The 22,965-nt window shown below is 51.0% G+C and overlaps 1 long non-coding RNA gene across 1 annotated transcript in view; it reads left to right on the forward strand.

Moving 5' to 3' along the window:
* LOC140391413 (uncharacterized) overlaps positions 1-21,855 on the forward strand; it is a 47,671-nt gene extending 25,816 nt beyond the window's left edge. The window contains exon 3 of the long non-coding RNA XR_011935054.1: positions 21,474-21,855. This is a non-coding gene — a long non-coding RNA (uncharacterized lncRNA). The remainder of the gene's footprint in view (positions 1-21,473) is intronic.
* Positions 21,856-22,965: the final 1,110 nt, after the last annotated feature.

Raw genomic sequence — 22,965 nt, forward strand, 5'->3', positions numbered from 1 at the left:
TGAAAGATGCCCTCGTACGAACGGGATATGGCACTCGACTCATCGATCGACAGTTCCAACGCGCCACAGCGAAAAACCAGACCGACCTCCTCAGAAGACAAACATGGGACACAACCGACAGAATACCCTTCGTCGTCCAGTACTTCCCCGGAGCGGAGAAACTACGTCATCTTCTTCACAGCCTTCAACACGTCATTGATGACGATGAACATCTTGCCAAGGTCATCCCCACACCCCCACTACTTGCCTTCAAACAACCGCGCAACCTCAAACGAACCATTGTTTGCAGCAAACTACCCAGTCTTCAGAACAGTGACCACGACACCACACAACCCTGTCATGGCAATCTCTGCAAGACGTGCCAGATCATCGACATGGATACCACTATTACACGTGAGAACACCACCCACCAGGTACGCGGTACATACTCGTGCGACTCGGCCAACGTTGTCTACCTCATACGCTGCAGGAAAGGATGTCCCGAAGCGTGGTACATTGGCGAGACCATGCAGACGCTGCGACAACGAATGAACGGGCATCGCGCAACAATCACCAGGCAGGAATGTTCCCTTCCAGTCGGGGAACACTTCAGCAGTCAAGGGCATTCAGCCTCTGATCTCCGGGTAAGCGTTCTCCAAGGCGGCCTTCAGGACCCGCGACAACGCAGAATCGCCGAGCAGAAACTTATAGCCAGGTTCCGCACACATGAGTGCGGCCTCAACCGGGACCTGGGATTCATGTTGCATTACATTCATCCCCCACCATCTGGCCTGCGAAATCCTACCAACTGTCCTGGCTTGATGCAATTCACACCTCTTTAACCTGGGGTTACCCCATCTCTGGATCTGTAAAGATTTAATCACCTGCTAATGCTCGCATTCCAAGCATTGTTTGGCATCTTTGAATTTGTCTATATATGTGTTTCTGGAACAGACCTCTTCATTCACCTGAGGAAGGAGCAGCGCTCCGAAAGCTAGTGACATTGAAACAAACCTGTTGGACTTTAACCTGGTGTTGTAAGACTTCGTACTGTGCTCACCCCAGTCCAACGCCGGCATCTCCACATCACAAAAAGAATAGCTCGACATGGGATGATAGATGAGTGAACAAGGGGATTTCATGGTCAATAATTCCTAAGGAAAGCAGACATGAAAATGAAATGAAAATGAAAATCGCTTATTGTCACAAGTAGGCTTCAAATGAAGTTACTGTGAAAAGCCCCTAGTCGCCACATTCCGGCGCCTGTTCGGGGAGGCTGGTACGGGAATCCAACCGTACTGCTGGCCTGCCTTGGTCTGCTTTAAAAGCCAGCGATTTAGCCCAGTGTGCTAAACCAGCCCCTAGAAGGGGATATTGTGCTTGATAATGGGATCATGGGATAGACTTTCAAAACGGTGAGGGTGTAATATGACAATGAAAAGGGAGGATAGGATGGGCCTCTTTTTCTATCATGGAAGGATATGAGAGTGTGTGAAAGGAAGTGAAGGAAATTAGATCAATGAGATCAAGCAAGAACGCCCTTGATTCTGTGCTTCCCAAATTCAGAATGATCTTTCGGATGGTATTGTGGAGAAACAAAACTAAAATCCGCATAGAAGATCCATTGGATTGCCCAAGCATTTTGCTGAGGATTATGAAATGATACAGCACAGAATGAGGTTATCCAGCCTATCAGGTCAATGCTGGCTCTTTGGTAAAACTAACCAATTAATTCCACCCCTCTGCTGGCCATTCAGCCTCCATACACCGAGTCATACCCTGACGACGTACAGACCGGTGATACCGATGACCGGGAAGCCTTCCGCGTTGCGGTAATAGACAGAAATCGGATGTCCCCAAGTAGGACCCACCAGCCGATGCCAGTGAACAGTGTCAATCCGGGTGATGAATGGTGTGCCACCCTAACGGTCAACCGATCACCAATCACATTCCATTTAGACACTGGTGCCTCCGCCAATCTCACTGCATGGTCAGCCTTCTACGCCTTGAAGGTCAAACCACCGATTCGGCCATCCCGCGGTCAGTTGGTCGATTACAACGGTAATGTTATCCCGGCCATGGGATCTTGCCAGCTCGAGGTTACACACAATTCATACACAGCCACACTGTCTTTTGAGATAGTTGGATCCTCGAAGGACTCCCTGCTAGATGCACAGGCGTGCAAGATTCTCCACCTCGTTCAGCGGGTACACACTCTGTCTCCAGAAGGCATGTCCGATTTCCCGGATGCAGACTTTAGGGCACAGCTCCACTCGCTCCTCGCCCACAACCAGGAGGCTTTCGAGGGCATGGGCACACTGCCCTACACTTACAGAATACGGCTCAAACCGGACGCCACCGCGGTCATTCACGCACCTCGTAGAGTTCCAGCACCACTCAAAGACCGCCTCAAGCAGCAGCTGCAGGATCTCCAGGACCAAGGAGTGCTTTCCCGGGTCACGGAGCCCACACCATGGGTCAGCTCCACGGTGTGCGTAAAAAAGCCCTCTGGCGAACTCCGGATCTGCATCGACCCGAAAGACCTGAACAATAACATCATGAGGGAACACTACCCCATACCCAAACGGGAAGAAATCACGAGCGAAATGGCCCGGGCTAAAATTTTTACCAAGCTTGATGCCTCAAAGGGTTTTTGGCAGATTCAGCTGGATCAGTCGAGCAGGAAGCTGTGTACTTTCAACACTCCCTTTGGCAGGTACTGCTACAATAGGATGCCGTTTGGCATCATCTCGGCATCCGAGGTGTTTCATCGAATCATGGAACAGATGATGGAGGGCATCGAAGGGGTGCGCGTCTATGTTGACGACGTCATCATCTGGTCCACCACACCACAGGAGCACATCAGTCGTCTCCATTGCATCTTTGCTCGAATACGAGAACACGGCCTGCGCCTCAACCGAGCCAAGTGCTCTTTCGGCCAAACTGAGCGAAAGTTTCTGGGGGACCACATATCCCGGTCAGGGGTGCGTCCGGATGCAGACAAAGTGACAGCTATTACAGCCATGCTGCAGCCGGCAGACAAGAAGGCAGTGCTACGCTTTCTCGGGATGGTCAACTTCCTGGGGAAGTTTATTCCCAACCTTGCCTCCCACACAACGGCTCTTCGCCACCTGGTGAAGAAGACTACGGAGTTCCAGTGGCTGCCCGCACACCAGAAGGAATGGGAGGAGCTCAAGATCAAGCTCACCACCGCCCCGGTATTGGCGTTCTTCGACACTACTCGAGATACAAAGATCTCGACTGATGCCAGCCAGTCCGGCATTGGGGCGGTACTCCTGCAACGGGACAACACTGCATCATGGGCCCTTGTCGCCTATGCTTCGCGGGCCATGACCCCCACAGAACAGCGTTATGCGCAGATTGAGAAGGAGTGCCTGGGTTTATTAACCGGCATAGATAAATTCCACGACTATGTGTATGGTCTCCCTCAGTTCACTGTGGAAACCGACCATCGCCCCCTGGTCGGCATCATACAAAAGGACCTCAATGAGATGACCCCTCGCCTCCAGCGCATTCTGCTCAAGCTCCGGAGGTACGACTTCCAACTGGTCTACACCCCGGGAAAGGACCTCATCATCGCTGATGCCCTGTCCAGATCAGTGAGCACACCGTCCGAATCGGGGGGGTTCGTCTGTCAGGTCGACGCACATGTAGCCTTCACATCGGCCAATCTGCCAGCTACTGATGCAAGTCTGGCCCATATTCGCCATGAGACTGCGGCTGACCCCCTTTTACAATGTGTGATGCGCCACATGACGGAAGGGTGGCTCAAGGGGCAGTGCCCACATTTCTACAATGTCCTGGACGACTTGGCCGTCATTGACGGTGTCCTCCTAAAGTTGGACCGGATTGTGATTCCACACAGCATGCACAGGCTGGTCCTCGAACAATTGCACGAAGGCCATCTCGGGGTTGGAAAGTGCAGGCGGAGGGCCCGAGAAGCTGTGTACTGGCCGGGCATCAGCAGCGACGTCGCCAACATGGTGCTCAACTGCCCCACCTGCCAAAGGTTTCAGCCGGCGCAACCCCCTGAGACGCTTCAGCCCCATGAGTTGGTAACGTCCCTCTGGGCAAAGGTGTGTGTGGACCTTTTTCATGGGGTTCCTCAGCAGGAACTAGATCATCATAATTGACTATTTTTCCAATTATCCGGAGGTCATACGCCTGCACGACTTGACATCATCAGCTGTAATCAGAGCATGTAAAAAAACCTTCGCTCGTCATGGCATTCCGCTTACCGTCTTGTCGGACAATGGGCCCTGTTTTGCAAGCCAAGAATGGTCTTCTTTTGCCGCTTCATATGGCTTCACACACGTGACGTCCAGCCCTCTGCATCCCCAGTCAAATGGCAAGGTGGAAAATGGCGTCCATATCGTGAAGCGGCTCCTCTGCAAGGCTGCTGATGCCAGATCTGACTTCTGTTTAGCCCTGCTTGCTTATCGCTCGGCCCCACTGTCCACTGGCCTCTCACCAGCCCAGCTGTTGATGGGTCGCGCCCCCAGGACCACTGTGCCGTCCATTCATGTTCCTAAACCCGACCATGTTCCAGTACTGCAAAGGATGCAACAGCAGCGTGCTCAGCAGAAGGTGGCACACGACAACTGATCTTCCTGCCCTGGCACCTGGAGACAACGTCCGCATCCACCTACCAGAGGGTGGCTGGTCGACAACTGCCGAAGTTCTCAATGTGTGGCTCCCCGCTCGTTCCTGGTTTGAATGCCTGATGGCTCCATTCGCCGGCGTAATCGGCGGGCCCTTCAGCTGCTTCCGCGCTCGCTACGTGATCATGCACCGGTGCCACGCCCTCCTGTTGTCCCTGATGTCGACTTCGTGGAGCTTCCTGCCACTCTGCCTATTCCCCTATCGCCCGTGGCCAGGCCCATTCCTCAGCCGGTGGATCCTGACCCACCCTTGAGGCGGTCAACCCGAATTCGTCGCCTGCCTACCAGGCTGGGCTCATGAGCCTGTTCGCACATTGGACTCACTAAAGTGTTATGCCACAATGTTAACGTGTTTCTCTCTTTTTGTCGTTCCAGGAGTTCTCTTTCGATATTCGATGATTGCACTTGTTTTGTTTATGGTACAACCTCGTTGCTATGTTGCACCTGACACCTTCCTATGTGTATAGTTTAGCCTCATGTACATGTTGTAAATATTGCACACACATATTCAACTGCACTCAGTACACACCAATATTTATTACCATATAGGCACATATTCTTGTGAAAAGGGGGGATGTCACGATATCCATATTAACATATCATGGTGCAATCACACACACACACTGATGGACAGATCAACGGACCAATCAACACACACACAACATCACAGCCAATCACCAGTGAGAGCACACACACTATAAAACAGGGAACACCACAGTTCTCACGCATTCCACCAGGAGACAGCTCAGAGCACAGAGCTCACAGCATGCCACTCAGACATAGACCATGTGCTGAGTGCCTCACTAAGATAGTGCTAGGGCTGGGTCCACAGGTTAGCTGGTGAAGTACGAAACACAGCCAGAAGTTAACAGTTATTATCCAGAATAATAAAACAGAGTTGTACCATCAACAACCATGTTGGTTGGTTTTTATATCGGAACACCCAACACGACAGTGCCCTCTGCTCGGGCACTGTGAGGGGGTGCAGTACAGGTGACCCACCTCCAGTTCTTGCACGTTCCCTGTGGTTGTGGGCGGTCTTCTCCTCGGGGGGGGGGGGGGGGGGGGCAGCAAAGCATCAGAGTTAGTCGGTACACAGCATCCCGCACAGGTGCCGCCTATATGATGGCATGGGAGCACTGGGCACCCGGCCACGCCGGCTCTCAGGGGTGTGCAGCCCATGAGGGTCAAGTGGGGGGTGGGGGGCCTGGCAACACTCCGGGGGGGGGGGGGGGGGGTTTGGTCACATGTGTGACTGGTAGTGGTTGGGTGATGCCAGGGGCACATCTCGGTGGACTCACCCTGGCTGCCCTCGTCAGGTCGTGCACCTTCTTGCGGCACTGCTTGGCCGTCCATGGGGTGTGCCCCACCGTGCTTACCGCCACGCCCACCTCACGCCAATTCCTCCGCCCTGTGCTGGCAGGGTGCCGGTGGCCACGTCAATGGTACAGGATCGCCCTCCTATCGCGTCCAGCAGCGTCTCTAGGTTGAGGTCACGGAACCTCGGGGAGGCACAGCGGTGGGCGGCCATCTCGGCGGTCTCGTGAGTTCGCGGCGCGCGCGCACATTTTAAGCGACACGGCGCCACGTCATCGCGGTGTCACGCGAATGACGATGGTATGACGCCACGCCCCCCGCGCTTCACGACGCGCCCGTGCTGGCCCCTTTTGTGGACCAGAATAAGTCGTCGGATCGGGCCCCCGACGCCGTCGTAAAACTCTGCCACAGGATGGGAGAAACCCGCCCTTTGAGTTTGAAGTGTCTGTTGCTAAAATTGAGACGATTTCACACCAAGAGGGGAAAAAAAACTTTAAAACCACACGATGGTAGGTCACAGAGTGGAAAACATCGCAGTCTGCCCTTTGAAGTAAGATTACATGGTTTTCTTCACATGTTTTAAGGTTATTAACATGCTGTTTTATTGTAAGTGAGTCTCGGTCGTGGGTGAGTGAGCAATAAGACACAGGGCAAAACAAAAGTATGTAAAATCACCTGATGCCATTGCAGTTGAGCAAAGAAGCAAAACTAAGGCTGGCACTGTCATTGGTAGTGCTGATTATCGATGTACCAAAGTTTTTGGCTGGTATTCTCTGTAGTCCCTGGCTCTGCGACTGCATCTCCACAATCGATGGGACTGTCCGGGCCGGAAGCCCGAAACCCCTCTGAATGGCAGCTAGTCCCTGGGGCTGGCCTGCCCTCTGACCGTCCGCTTCCTCGGGGGTTCCTACCTCCACCTGATGTACCGGACCAGCTGTGTGGGGAGCACCAGAGGGTGTCCCAGGAGCCTCTTCAGTAAAGTGCCCAACTGAGGTGAGTGTCTCTGGGATGGTGGAGGGTGTTGTAGACAGCTGTAACGGGAAATCTGCATTATTCCGGACGTGAGCTTCGGGGTGTCTTGGGTTGCAGGCATAATATGGCTCCCGTCTGTGTCGCTGGCCTCGCCGCAGTTCGGGACATGGTGGGGGGGGGCTCAGGTTGTGGCACTGGCTCGGGGTGGGGGATACCAGATAGACCCGCCCATCTCCAGCAAGTCCTGCAAGACACGAGACACGACGCATGATTAAACCGGGCAGCGGGAAGTGGGGTGTGCGAGGGTGAGGGTTGTGTGGGGGTGAGGGCATAGAATCATAGAATTTACAGTTAGAAGGAGACCATTCAGCCCATCAAGTCTGCACCGGCCCTTGGAAATAGTATCATACTTAAGCCAACGCATCCACCCTATCCCCGTAACCCAGTAACCCCACTTATCCTTTTGGACACTAAGGGGCAATTTGTCATGGCCAATCCACCTAACCTGCACATCTTTGGACTGTGGGAGGAAACCAGAGTACTCGGAGGAAACCCATACAGACACTGGGAGAACGTGCAGACTCTGCACAGACAGTGACCCAAGCCGGGAATCGAACCTGGGACCCTGGAGCTGTGAAGCAATAGTGCTAACCACTGTGCTACCGTGCCACAGCTGTGCCTCCCTGCCTTTCTTTCTTTTTCCTTTCTAAACTTTCCATTTTCCCTGACTACTGGCTGTTGCTGGCCTCGGACAGATTTTGGAACACGCTGACAAATTGCCCACATCCAGTAAGGAAGCCTTCTTCCGACCCTCAGATGGCATATTTGACCTTCTCCAGGTGGCGAATTTCCGATAGGTCTGCGAGCCAGTCTGCAGCCGTGAGTGGTGCTGCTGATCGTCAACCAAGCAGGATTCTGGTGTTCAAGTGGGGAAATGAAAGCTAGGGCATTGGCTCACTTTCCCATGTGTAGTGTAATGTTATGTACATATGTAGATAACTAAAGGGTTAATTATAACATCTAACTGTAACACTACCACTAGAGCGCACCACTCGATCCCACTATAAGTATCAGCTCCCACAGGATCTTGGTCTCTTTCCACCCAGGAATGACTAGACAGCAGTAGTTTATGAGAGATAGATCACAGCATAGTTAGCACGTGTTGTTTTGAATCAGTTAATACATTAATACTTGATTACTAGTGATAGTTCTGTAGAGTGTCAAACTCAATTATAATTAATCGTTACTTATAGTTTGCTTTAAGTTGAAGATTCGTGGTTTCTTCAGAATCACACCATCAGACCATCTGGACATACAGCAACTAGTAACGATACATATTACTGAACCCAGTAATATAACATGGTACCTGGTTTTGGCTATTGAAACTGCCTAGTATAGTCTAGTAAGAAAGAAAAAAGTAAAAAACTTAGTAGCTATTCGGGAACTGAAGCTTCATCTTCCTGCAAAAACTTCAATGATTCCCGGCTCGATGGACAGAACACAAGCTCCTCAACACCTGAGGATCACCAGTAACTTAAATGTAAACTGGCGTTTGTTCAAATGACAATTTCAGCTTTACTTAAAAGCTTCTGATTTAACTAATGCGACAGATGCTCGTAAAATTGCTCTGTTATTAACTATGGCTGGTCCACATGCAATTGAGATCTACAAATCTTTTCAGTACACAGCAGGTCAAGACAAAACAATGTTAAGTGACGATTAAGGGCAGGGAATCTAATGTATGGGTAGTTAGGGTTTAGATCTGGGGGGAGTTGGGTGTGTTAGAACATATAGAACAATACAGCGCAGTACAGACCCTTCGGCCCACGATGTTGCACCGAAACAAAAGCCATCTAACCTACACTATGCCATTATCATCCATATGTTTATCCAATAAACTTTTAAATGCCCTCAATGTTGGTGAGTTCACTACTGTAGCAGGTAGGGCATTCCACGGCCTCACTACTCTTTGCGTAAAGAACCTACCTCTGACCTCTGTCCTATATCTATTACCCCTCAGTTTAAAGTTATGTCCCCTCGTGCCAGCCATATCCATCCGCGGGAAAAGGCTCTCACTGTCCACCCTATCCAACCCCCTGATCATTTTGTATGCCTCTATTAAGTCTCCTCTTAACCTTCTTCTCTCCAACGAAAACAACCTCAAGTCCGTCAGCCTTTCCTCATAAGATTTTCCCTCCATACCAGGCAACATCCTGGTAAATCTCCTCTGCACCCGCTCCAAAGCCTCCACGTCCTTCCTATAATGCGGTGAGCAGAACTGTACGCAATACTCCAAATGCGGCCGGACCAGAGTTCTGTACAGCTGCAACATGACCTCCCGACTCCGGAACTCAATCCCTCTACCAATAAAGGCCAACACTCCATAGGCCTTCTTCACAACCCTATCAACCTGGGTGGCAACTTTCAGGGATCTATGTACATGGACACCTAGATCCCTCTGCTCAGCCACACTTTCAAGAACTTTACCATTAGCCAAATATTCCGCATTCCTGTTATTCCTTCCAAAGTGAATCACCTCACACTTCTCTACATTAAACTCCATTTGCCACCTCTCAGCCCAGCTCTGCAGCTTATCTATATCCCTCTGTAACCTGCTACATCCTTCCACACTATCGACAACACCACCGACTTTAGTATCGTCTGCAAATTTACTCACCCACCCTTCTGCGCCTTCCTCTAGGTCATTGATAAAAATGACAAACAGCAACGGCCCCAGAACAGATCCTTGTGGTACTCCACTTGTGACTGTACTCCATTCTGAACATTTCCCATCATATTGTGGGGTTTTTGTGTGTGTTGGATCTCTGTTGTTTAAGAGGTTGAAATGTTAAAATTATAAATGCCTCAATAAAATATTTTCTTAATAAAAGACAAAACAAAGTTTGATGTAATTCTTGAAAAATTTGATAGCCACTGTAAATTCAAACCAATGAAATGTTTGAGTGCTACATATTAAGAAGAGATTACAGAAAAAAGATGAATCCTTTAACAGCTTTGTAACAGATCTAAGACTGCTAGTACAACCCTGTAACTTTTCTGTACTTAATGATTCGATGATTCGTGACCAAAAGGTGTCTGGCATTAATGATGAACACCTAAGAGAAAGATTACTAAGGCAAAAAAGAATTGACTTCAGAAATTGCAATAGAAATGTGCATGGTTCATCAACAATCAAAGAATCAGTACCAACAGTATTTTCTCAGTGAAAAGGGCGTGAAAATTCACAACAAGGTAGAGTGTGTTAAGGCAGTGTCACAGATGAAGACGATGCACGTTTTGGACCGCCGCCATCTTGCGCACGCGCATTCTAACCCTGCACATGCGCACGTCATAAAAAAATGCAAGACGGACGAAAGCCGATCTGCGCATGTGCGAAGAAGCGTCATGCGTCATGACGTCAACGGAATAACGTATACAATGTCTGGAACCTCCTACTTTCAGAAAAAGTGCCCTGCCAAAGGAAAACAATGCTCACAATGTGGCAGATTAAATCATTATGCTGCACAGTGCAGATCCTCACTCGCATTTAAATCTTCCAGACCAATTTCAAGGCAGATTAATGTTTGCAGTGTTGAATCAAAAGAAGAGTTAGAGCAAAATTTTTCGACAGATTCAGATAGTTACTCCCTGGAAAATACATTCTTTGTAGAGATCATTGAAAAATATGAAAACTCCACTAAAGTAACTTCCCCTACTACCTCAATGAATTCCATTACTTCCAACACTGAATGGAACACAGTGTTAAAAGTTAATGAATGTCCAATTAATTTTAAGTTGGACATAGGCGCTTCAGCTAACTTGCTATCCAAGCTTGACCTCGCAAGGCTCAAGAAAACTCCTCAAATCCTTCCAGCTGCCTGTAAATTAAAAGACTACAATGGCAATTCAATCTCATCAATTGGATCATGCTGTTTAGTAGTTTCCAACAAGAATATTGAAACAAAAGTAAGATTTGAGATTGTCAAGTCAGATAAATCATCACTCTTAGGTGCACAAGCCTGCAAAGAGTTATACCTAATACAGCAAATATATACTGCAACTTTGTCTCACGTGTTCTACATAATGATATCCAAAGAGTCCTTGATCAATATCCTGATGTCTTCAAAGGCATGGGCACGCTACCATTTAAGTGCAAGATTTTACTTCAAACGGATGTTAAACCTGTAGTTCATCCACCGAGGAGAATTCCTGCTCCACTAAGAGAAAGGTTGAAGTTGGAATTAGAAAGGCTACTACAACAAGGTATAATTTCAAGAGTCACTGAACCGCCTGACTGGGTCAGTCTGATGGTTTGCGTGAAGAAACCGTCAGGTGATCTGCGGATATGTATCGACCCCAAAGATCTTAACAAAAATATCATGAGGGAACACTATCCATCCCAAAATGAGGAGAAATCACCAGCGAGATGGCAAATCTAACTTCACAAAGTTAGATGCATCGCAAGGTTTCTGATAAATTCAATTAGAAGACTCAAGCAGAAAGCTCTGCACCTTCAATACACCTATTGGCAGATTTTGCTACAACAGAATGTCTTTCGGAATAATCTCTGCATCTGAAATAATTCCACCGCATCATGGAACAGATGACTGAGGGAATAGATGGTGTTCGTGTCTACGTAGATGACATTATCATGTGGTCATCAACACCAGAAGAACATGTCTCGAGGCTGAGACAAGTCTTTCAACGCATATATGAGTATGGCCTTAAGCTGAATCAATCCAAATGTAGCTTTGGCACTTCTACGTTCAAGTTCTTAGGTGACCAAATTTCTGAACACGGTGTGCGACCTGACACTGACAAAATCACAGCCATTCAAGGAATGAAAGTCCCTGAGGACAAAAAAGCATTTCTTCGTTTTCTAGGCGTTGTCAACTTCTTAGGCAAATTCATACCTAATTTGTCAAACCGAACAACAGCTCTGAGAAACTTGATTAAGAAATCGACCTCATTTGAATGAACGAAGGATCATCAACAAGATTGGCTTGAATTGAAATCACGACTCACCACTGCACCCATATTAGCATTTTTCGATCCAAATAGGGAGACAAATATTTTGACTGATGCAAGTCAGGACGGAATGGGTTCCTGTTGCATATGCATGAAGAGCGATGACACCAACAGAATGTTAATATGCTCAAATAGAAAAAGAATGTCTGGGTCTTCAAACCGGCATGTTGAAGTTCCATGACTACGTCTATGGACTACCCACTTTCACTGTAGAGACGGATGACAGGCCATTGATGCATATTATTCAGAAGGATCTCAACGACATGACTCCACGACTCCAAAGAATTCCAATGAACCTCCAAAGATATGATTTCGATCTCATCTACATACCTGGAAGAGATCTGATCATAGCTGCTGCGTTATCTCGCTCCATCACTTCGCAGAGTGAACCACTTAAATTTGTACAACATATTGAATCTCAGGTCCAGCTATGCGCAGACAATCTTCCAGCATCGGATGAAAAAATCAAGTTAATTCGAGAGGAGACTAAAAAGGATGCATTGCTACAACGCGTCATTCACCACATCAATAATGGGTGGCCGAAAGGGCAATGTCCTCAGCTTCGCAATGTTCAAGCAGATTTGACAATAATAGATAGTCTACTTCTGAGACTCAACAGGATAGTCATTTGAGGTACCCTCAATAATGATGCTTAGAGATTAAACTGTAAAGAAGGCTTTATTAGACTAATAACTATGCTACAGATAGAGACGAGTGCTGACTGCTATACAGACCATGAGGCAGCCCTTTATGTATGGCTCCCAGATGGGCGGAGCCAGAGGCAGAGTCCCCAGGGTTCCAAGCCCGGTCTTAAAGGGGACATCACCTTACATGATGATAAGGCAGTAACCGTTCATCACATTCACCCCCTGTTTAAAAAGGAGTCCGGCGGGGGTGAAGTGCCATCATAGGTCCATCCGTCTCGGTGGCCGGATCGTCCTCCTCAACTCGGGCGGTGGTGCGGTGGGCACGGACGTCCCGGTTGAGGGCACATCCGGGAGCACAGCGGTCAGAGCTTCGGTCCGGGTCGGGGCAGAGGAACTAGGCAGGGCCGGGGGTAGCGGAGCCGGCGCCGGCGGGGTGTGTAAAGGGGGGGCACACGGTAGGAGCTCACCAACGGGTGGTAGGGCCGGAAGGGGGTGTGTTGTAGGGGGCGACGGGTCCTGCAGGGGAGCGGCACGGGAAGGGGCGTCTGTGGTGGAGGATCCAGCGGGCGCCAGATCCCGGAGGGAAACCGTATCTTGCCTGCCGTCGGAGTACTCCACGTAGGCGTAACTGGGGTTGGCGTGGAGCAGTCGGACCTTTTCAACTCGGGGGTCCGTTTTATGGCTCCTCACGTGCCTCCGGAGAAGAACAGGTCCCGGAGCCATCAGCCAAGGTGGAAGTGAGACCCCGGAGGTAGACTTCCTGGGGAAGAGAAACAATCGGTCGTGAGGGGTCTCATTCGTGGCCGTGCAGAGGAGTGACCTAATGGAGTGTAGGGCATCGGGTAGGACCTCCTGCCAGCGGGTGGTTGGGAGATTTCTCGACCGCAGGGCCAGAAGGACAGCCTTCCACACGGTCGCGTTCTCCCTCTCCACCTGCCCGTTTCCCCGAGGGTTATAACTGGTCGTTCTGCTCGAGGCAATGCCTTTGCTGAGCAGATACTGACGCAGTTCATCGCTCATGAACGATGTACCCCGGTCGCTGTGGATATAAGCAGGGAAACCGAACAGGGTGAAGATGCTGTGCAGTGCCTTAATCACCGTGGCTGAGGTCATGTCGGTGCAGGGAATGGCGAATGGGAAACGGGAGAACTCATCGATCACGGTGAGGAAATAGGCATAACGGTTGGTGGATGGGAGGGGTCCCTTGAAATCCACGCTCAGTCGCTCAAAGGGGCCCGAGGCCTTCACGAGCCGAACCGTGTCTGGCCGATAGAAGTGCGGTTTGCACTCCGCATAGACCTGGCAGGCCCTGACCATGGCCTTGACCTCCTTGGTTGAGTAAGGTAGGTTGCGGGACTTGATGAAATGGACGAGCCGGGTAACCCCCGGGTGGCAGAGGTCATTGTGGATGGCTTGCAGGCGGTCCTCCTGCGCGTTGGCGCATGTGCCGCGAGACAGGGCATCTGGGGACTCGTTGAGCTCCCCTGGACGATACTTGATATCGTACGAGTAGGTGGAGAGTTCGATCCTCCACCTCAAAATTTTATCGTTTTTTATTTTACCCCGTTGCGTGTTATCGAACATATAGGCGACCGACCGTTGGTCGGTGACGAGGGTAAACCTCCTACCGGCTAGGTAGTGTCTCCAGCGCCGCACAGCCTCCACAATGGCTTGTGCCTCCTTTTCGACTGCAGAGTGTCGAACCTCGGAGGCGGTGAGGGTTCGGGAGAAGAACGCTACTGGTCTGCCTCCTTGATTGAGGGTAGCAGCCAGGGCAATGTCTGATGCATCGCTCTCTACCTGGAAAGGGATGGTTTTGTCCACCGCGTGCATGGCGGCCTTGATGATGTCGGCCTTGATGCGGTTGAAGGCCAATTGAGCCTCAGCCAAGAGGGGAAAAGTGGTGGTCTTTAGGAGTGGGCGGGCTTTGTCCGCATACTTGGGGACCCACTGGGCGTAATAGGAGAAAAGCCCCAAGCACCGTTTGAGGGCCTTGAGGCTGCGGGGGAGAGGGAGTTCCTTAAGGGGGCGCATGCGGTCGGGGTCGGGACCTAGGACCCCATCTTTCACGACAAAGCCGAGGGTGGCCAGCCGGGTGGTGTGGAAAAGGCATTTGCCCTCGTTATAGGTCAGGTTAAGGGCTCGGGCGGTCTGGAGGAACTTTTTGAGGTTAGCGTCATGATCCTGCTGATCATGGCCGCAGATGGTGACATTGTCCAAGTACGGGTATGTAGCTCGCAAACCGTACTGGTCCACCATTTGGTCCATCGCCCTTTGAAAGACGGAGACCCCATTTGTGACACCAAAGGGGACCCTGAGGAAGTGGAAGAGCCAGCCGGCTGCTTCGAAGGCAGTATAGGGGCGGTCTTTTGGTCGGATGGGGAGCTGGTGGTAGGCAGATTTGAGGACGACCGTGAAAAAGACTCGGTATTGGGCGATCCGATTTACCATTTCTGCGATGCGAGGAAGGGGGTACGCATCAAGCTGCGTGAATCGGTTTATGGTCTGGCTATAATCTACGACCATCCGTTTCTTCTCCCCGGACCGGACTACCACCACTTGCGCTCTCCAAGGGCTGTTGCTAGCCTCGATGACCCCCTCTCCCAGTAAACGCTGGACCTCTGACTTGATAAAAGCCATATATTGGGCACTGTAGCGCCGGCTCCTGGTGGCGACGGGCTTACAGTCAGGAGTGAGGTTAGCGAATAGCGAGGGGGGGGTGACTTTCAGTGTCGCAAGGCAGCACACTGTGAGGGGGGGCAAGGGTCCGCCGAACTTCAGTGTCTGGCTTCGGTGGCTGCACTGGAAATCCAGTCCGAGCAGCAGGGGGGCACAGAGGTGAGGGAGGATATAAAATTTGAAACGGGTGTATTTGGCACCCTGGATCGAGAGATCCGCAATACAGTACCCCGTGATTTGTACCGAGTGGGATCCAGATGCGAGGGCTATGGTTTGGGATGCGGGATGGGTGCGTAGGGAGCAGCGCCTTACCGTTTCAGGGTGGATAAAGCTCTCCGTGCTCCCGAAGTCGAAGAGGCATGCAGTGTCGTGCCCGTTGACCTGGACCTGCATCATGGAGTTCTGCAGGTGTTTTGGCCGAGTTTGATCGAGGGTGATCGCACCCAGTCGCGGGTAGTCGGAGTCGTCAGCCGAGTCGGACTCGTAAAATGGCCGCCGCCGTCGGCTGCGCATGTCAGGTCGAGAAGATGGCCGCCGACAAGATGGCCGCTCCCATGATTCGCGCGAGGCTGATGACGCGTCAGAAGAGTGCGTGTCGGGTCGGTGCGCAGCAGCATTGTGAGGCCTGAGAGCCTGATTTTCGGGCCGGCTGATCTTTGTTTTTCTGGCCCCTGGGTCTGGCCAGGCAGACCCTCGCAAAATGCCCCTTCTTCCCGCAGTCGCTGCAGATCGCGGAGCGGGCTGGGCAGTGTGGGCGTGGATGCTGGCCCTGCCCGCAGAAGTAGCAAGGTGTGCCCCCATGGTGAGCGGGTCGCCGTGTGGCGCAGGCCTGTAATACGGGTGAGTCTGAGGAAGTCTGGGGGGGGGCTGGCAGAGTCCGCGGGGTACGTACCCAAGTTATGTCGGGCCACCTCCAGTGAGGAGGCGAGCGTTAGCGTCTCCTGGAGGTCTTTTGCCCCGTTTTCGAGCAGCCGCTGCCGGATGCAGGTCGGGCGGATTCCGGACACGAAAGCATCCCTGATGTGCAGGTTTATATGGACTTCCCCTGTCACATCCTGATGGTCACAGTCCCTGGCAAGCGCGGTGAGTTTTTCAACAAACTCGTCGAGCGATTCCCCCGAGCGCTGCCGGCAGGTAGAGAGCAGATGCCGGGCGTGCACCTCATTGACGGGTTTGACAAACCGCTTGCGGAGCAACTCAATCGCTTCCTCATAAGTCGTCGCCTTATCGAGCGTGGTGGAGATTCTGTGACTCACCCGGGCGTGGAGTAGACGCAGCTTGCGTGGCCCCAGGATGGGAGTCTCTGTGGAGTCCAGGTAGGCCTCGAAGCATCGCAGCCAGTATTTAAAAATTTCCTTTGCCTCCGGCGTTCGTGCTTCCAGATTGAGCTTCTCTGGTTTTAGGCCTGCGTCCATCCTGAATCTAGTTTAGTCTAATAAATTGAGGTACCCTCAATAATGATGCTTAGAGATTAAACTGTAAAGAAGGCTTTATTAGACTAATAACTATGCTGCAGATAGAGACGAGTGCTGACTGCTATACAGACCATGAGGCAGCCCTTTATGTATGGCTCCCAGATGGGCGGAGCCAGAGGCGGATTCCCCAGGGTTCCAAGCCCGGTCTTAAAGGGGACATCACCTTACATGATGATAAGGCAGTAACCGTTCATCACATCATTCCACTGCATCTCAGGCTTATGATACTTAGTCAGATTCATGAGGGACACCTCAGAATTGAAAAGTGTAAGCGACGGGCTAGATAAGCGGTCTACTGGACAGGCATAAACCGGGACATCACTGACATGGTTTTAGGATGTGAAACATGTCAAAAGTTCCAGCCCGCACAGTGCAAGGAGGCTTTACAGCAACATGAGTTGGAAACCTCTCCTTGGGCCAAAGTAGGCATTGACCTAGTTCATTCCAATGGTCGTGACTACCTGCTCATTATCGACTACTATTCAAACTATCCAGAGGCATTGAAGTGACCTGATCTGACCTCCAAATCTGTGATAAAAGCAAGCAAAGAAACATATTCCCACCATGGAATACCAACCACTGTCATGTCAGACAATGGACCGTGTTTCGACAGCAATGACTGGGCCGAGTTTGCAAGACTCTACAACTTTAAACACATAACATCAAGTTCACATTACCCACAGTCGAAAGGGAAAGTAGAAAAAGGAGTACACATCGTAAAACAATTCATCAATAAAGTTCTGGATTCTGCGTCAGACATCTTGCACTGCTATCCTACCGAGCAACTCTTTTATCAACAGGTCTGTCACCGGCACAGATGGTAATGAATAGGGATCTGAGAACAACGTTGCCTGCGTTACAGCTTCCAAATCCAGATCATCTGCCAGTGATACAGATAATGCAACAGTTACGTAAACGTCAAAGATTATACTATGACATGCATGCAACCACTCTGGACTCATTGGGCGGGATTCTCCGACCCCCTGCCGGGTCAGAGAATCGCTGGGGGGCGGCGTGAATCCCGCCGGCTGCCGAATTCTCCGGCGCGGGGCTTTAGCGGGGGCGGGAATCGTGCCGCGCCAATCGGCGGCCGCGGTCCCCCCGGCGATTCTCCGGCCCGCGATGGGTCGAGTGGCCGCCCGTTTTCGGCCGGTCCCGTCACCGTAAATTAGAGTAGGTACTTACCAGCAGGACCTGGCATCGCGGGCAGCCTCCGGGGTCCTCGGGGGGGACACGTGGGGGGATCTGGCCCCGGGAGGTGCCCCCCACGGTGGCCTGGCCCGCAATTGGGGCTCACCGATCCGCGGGCAGGCCTGTGCCGTGGGGACACTCTATTGCTCTGAGTCGGCTGCTGCGGTCCTCCGCAATGGCCGACGCGGAGATGATCCCCCCCTGCGCATGTGCTGGGATGACGCCAGCACACACTGGCCCTCCCGCGCATGCGCCAAGTCGTGCCAGCCGGCGGAGGCCCTTCGGCGCCGGTTGGCGTGGTGCCAAGCCCCTTCCGCGCCGGCCGGCGAGGTGCAAACCACTCCGGGGCCGGCCTAGCCCCTGAATATGCGGAGGATTCCGCACCTTCAGGGCGGCCCGACGCCGGAGTGGTTCACGCCACTCCTTCCCGCTGGAGTTGCCCGCCCCGCCGGTTCGCGGAGAATCCCGTCCATTATCTCCAGATGACACCGTTAGGATCAAGTTACCTGATGGAGGTTGGTCTGCTCCTGCCAGCATCATAAGACAAGCAGCCCAAGATCATATTTAATCGTGACAGCTGAAGGTAACATCCTACGTAGAAATCGTAGAGAGCCTCAAAAAAAATACAACCGCAGAAAATCTTTCCAGACCTACAACTCAACGAAACTATCTTTCAAGATACGCTGACCAACAATCCAAGTACCAACGACATGTAAAGAACTGTCAAGTAATCAGTATCACCACCTCATCCACCTCTGGAAAGAACCTGCTCATTCGGGTTCTGGTCAGGTGCACTCTGTGCACCAATTTGAACTGGATGAGCCTTGCGCAGGAAGAGATGGAGTTGGCCCTGCTCAGTGCTTCGCTCCAGAGTCCCCATCCCACTTCTGTCCCAGTTTGTCCTCCCATTTCCGTCTGGTCTCGTCCAGTGGTGTTTGGACCCTGTTCGTAGCTGTCCATATATTTTCCCACAGAGTCCTCCTTCCTTACTGTCCATGTTCATCAGGTCCTCTAATAGTGTAGTCTCCGGGGCCCAGAGGTATCCTACCTTTGCGGAGGAAGTGTTTTATTTGTAGGTGCCTCATTTCCTGTCCTGTCGGTAGTCCCCATTCCTCTATAAGTATGTTCAGCGCCGCTAGTCTGTTTCCTATGTAGAAGTCCCTAACTGTCAGCATTCTGTGTCCTGTCTCTATTTTTTAAAGGTTGCGTCTAGCATGGCTGGCAGGAATCTGTGGTTACCGCAGATGGGGGCCATGGGGTCATCTTAGTCAGCCCGAAGTGCTGTTTTCGTTGGCCCCACGTTTTCAGTGTGGCCGCTACCACTGGGCTCGATGTGTATTTTGTCGAGGGGGATGGGAGTGCAGCCAGGGGCAGGGCCAGGAGGGTCGTTCCCCTGCAGGAGGCCTCCTCCATCCGCACCCCCTCCGAGTTGGGCTCGTGCACCCATCCCCTCACCCTTTCCGTTGTTGCTGCCCAGTGGCAGTATTGCAGGTTTGGCAGTGCCAGGCCTCCCTTAATTTTCCTCCTTTGCAGTATTGATTTGGGGACTCTTGGATTCTTGCCCCCCACCCAATTGCTATAATTAAGCTATCTAGGTTCTGGAAGAAGGCCTTGGGGATGAAGAACGGTATGGATCTAAACGGAAGAGGAACCTCGGCAGCACACTCATTTTGATTGTCTGCACTCTCCCCGCCAGGGAGAGTGGGAGTGCATCCCACCTCTGCAGGTCATTTTTGTCTTCCTCCACCAGGCTGGTTAGGTTCCATTTGTGGATCTGTGTCCCGTCTCTGACTATTCAGATCCCCAGGTATCGGAATCTGTTTTGGGCTATTTTAAACGGGAGCCCCTCCAGCTCTGTCCCTCCCCCGCTTGAGTTCACTGGGAGTGCATTGTTTTTGCCCGGGTTGAGTTTGTAACCTGAGAAGGTTCCAAACTCTTTCAGGGTCCGCATGATTGCTCTCAGTCCTTCCTGTGGCTTTGAGACGTACAGGAGCAGGTCATCCGCATAGAGTGAAACTCTGTGCTCTCTGTCTCCCCATTGGATGCCCTTCCAGCTTTACGCTTCCCGCAAAACTATCGCCAAAGGTTTGATTGCTAGTGCAAACAGGAGCGGGCACAACGGGGTATCCCTGCCTTGTGCCTCTTTGTAGCAGGAAGTATTCAGAGCTGGTGGTATTAGTTCGGACGCTCGCCTTGGGAGCGTTGTACAGGAATCTCACTCAGGTGGCGAATCCTGCTCCTAGCCCAACCCTTGTCGTGTTATTCACCCTGGGGTAACACGGACTGCAACTGGATGCAGTTGTACTGTAAAGTAGACACCAAACTTAGACGTTAGTTCAATACGTTTTATTGAACTTCTGGAGCAGTGCACACAGCTTGCTGTGGGTTGACACTCTACTAATCTAAGTGTGCTAACTGTAACTAACTAGACCAGAATAGCTCTGAGCCACGTGTAGAAGGTGCTAACTGATATATACACCCTGACTGTCACTACAGTTGTCACCAGTGGAAAGAGGCAGAGTGCTGATGCCCGTGTGTTTTATAGTGGGAAACCCCCCTCTACTGTTCTGAGTGGTGATTGGTTGTGTTCTGTCCTGTGTGTTGTTTGGCCGTACTGGGTGTCTGTCACTGCCTGTCTGTATCTCATTATGTGCATGAGTGCATATCATGACAGTTCTATCTATTACAATTCCATATGGAAGTTGACAGTGTGGAATAGGCCCATGAGGGAAAATTTAATTTGCATAGCGCCACTTCAAGCAGCATTTTGCAGGAACCTATTCCTGGGGCAGACAGCATCATGGGCTATACTTGCGTGGCCTACTGTTTGCCTTCAGGGAATCAATGCAATATATGTAATGATGCTTGAAGGAGTGCTGCACAAATTAATTTTTCCCCCAATGTAGCCAGATCACCTCCATTTTATTGGGTCATGTCTGAGTTATTTGCCATAATTACTCTGAGATACTGAAAGCACTGTGAAATTTCAGGACCCTTAATTTTTGGCAGACTAGTAAAAAAGCTCATTGAAAACTGCAAAAATGCAAACTGGGTGGTCAGAAATGCACAATAAAAAAACATTAATTTTCAAAAGTGTCATACCATATTTCTTACCATTCTGCCAGTTAGTCAAAGCCATACTTGAATGGTTGTTATACAAGATAAAATTGATATATCTTGCACCTATTTCTGAACAGTTGCCACATTGGCTAATTGGCACAGAATGGGGGGAACAAACTGTCACCTACATTCCCTAGATATTACACAATCAAGATTTGTGCAAGTTTGCAAAACGAGCCAACAAGACGTCAGTTTGCAACACTCCCAATCTTGTTTTCTTTTCATAACTGGGTGTACTTTATGCAGTAACTTATCAAATTAATGCATTCAGTCTGCTATCAAAAGGATTTTCAATGGCAATTGTTATGCCCTGCTGAGGTTTAATTGATTTTTCAGCAAACTTGACTAAATTATGCTGATTCTAAATGTGTCTGTTCTTTCAGCTGGAATGGAGCTGTGCTGCCTTGTGCCAGAGGCCCAGAGGTTGGGAACTTATTTGAAGTCATCTGTGAAGCTCAGCTCTACCCATTGCAGATCCATTGAAACCAAAAGCACAGAATTAGTTAAATACACATTGAACGTCATGTTGCAAGATTACACTCGTCACTTTTCTTTTTACTGATAATTAACTTGTGCTTATTTACAATCTGAAGATGTACATTACTTTCAATATAGTGAAACATCTTTTGTGATAATTTCAATGAAAGTTATGGTGGGCAGCATGGTAGCTGTGGTGAATGTAACTACTGTTAATTCACCAGTGCACTGTGATATCATGTTACTGCTGTATCGTGTTATGTTATGTGTTTAACCCTGTGGGCTCCACCCATGGGCCATTGTACGGCTTCACCCACAGGGGGATATGTCGGGGCATGTACGGGCTCGCCCATGGCTCCACCCCTTACAGGAAGTATAAGAGCTGCTGACCTGCGGGGCCGCATTCATTGTTGTACCGGTCACAGGCAGGCTCAGTTGTAAGCTGATTAAAACCATGGTTTACTTCTCAACGTGTCTCTCAGTGAATTGATGGTCGCATCAATTTAATCAGCTTAAAATACTACTATGGAATCAGCCCTCAAACCTGATAGACTGGAACTCGATCCACAGGCCGCGGAGGCGAGAGAAATTTTTTCGCACTGGCTTCGATGCTTCAAGGCCTATCTCGCCGCGTCGCCTACGCCATCCGTCACGGACGAACAGAAACTGAGTCTCCTCCATGCACGGGTGAGCCATTGTATTTCTGTCCAGCTCGACGGCGCCGCGTCCTATACAGAGGCCCTCGCACTACTCGAACGCATATATGTACGGCCCGTGAACGAGGGCTACGCGCGACACATCTTCACCACTCGCCGCCAGCGCCCCGGGGAGTCACTAGATGATTGCCTACGCGACCTCAAAGCTCTCGCGCGCAACTGTAACTACCAGGCCATTACGGCCCCTCAGCGTATGGAACTCGCTATCCGAGATGTTTACGTGGCGGGGGTCCGATTGAACTATGTATGACAGCGCCTGCTCGAAAAAGGGGCCCAGGACCTAGAGGACACGGTAACACTAGCTACCTCTCTGGAGGTCGCGTTTCAGAGCCTTACTGCATTCCCCGCCGACCACGCGACCCCCTCGTGGGTCCCCGACCAGAGACTACCCCAGGTTTGTGCCGCACGGCCGCCTGCCCATCAGGGGGCTACCCTGCTATTTTTGCGGCCAGTCCCAACACCCCCGATAGCACTGCCTGGCCCGCAACGCGAACTGTAGTAACTGTGGGTGAAAAGGACACTTCGCCTAGGTCTGCCTGGCCAGGTCTAAAAACTCGAACTCACAGACCCGATCCACAGGCCCGCAGACCCCGCAAAGTGGCAGCGTGTCTGCCGCCTCCGCCTCCGCACAACACGTGCGACTCATGGGGGCCGCCATCTTGGCCATCCTCCCCCACGTGGC

This window comes from Scyliorhinus torazame, chromosome 15 (genome assembly GCF_047496885.1).
Source record: "Scyliorhinus torazame isolate Kashiwa2021f chromosome 15, sScyTor2.1, whole genome shotgun sequence".
Taxonomy (NCBI): Eukaryota; Metazoa; Chordata; class Chondrichthyes; order Carcharhiniformes; family Scyliorhinidae; genus Scyliorhinus; species Scyliorhinus torazame.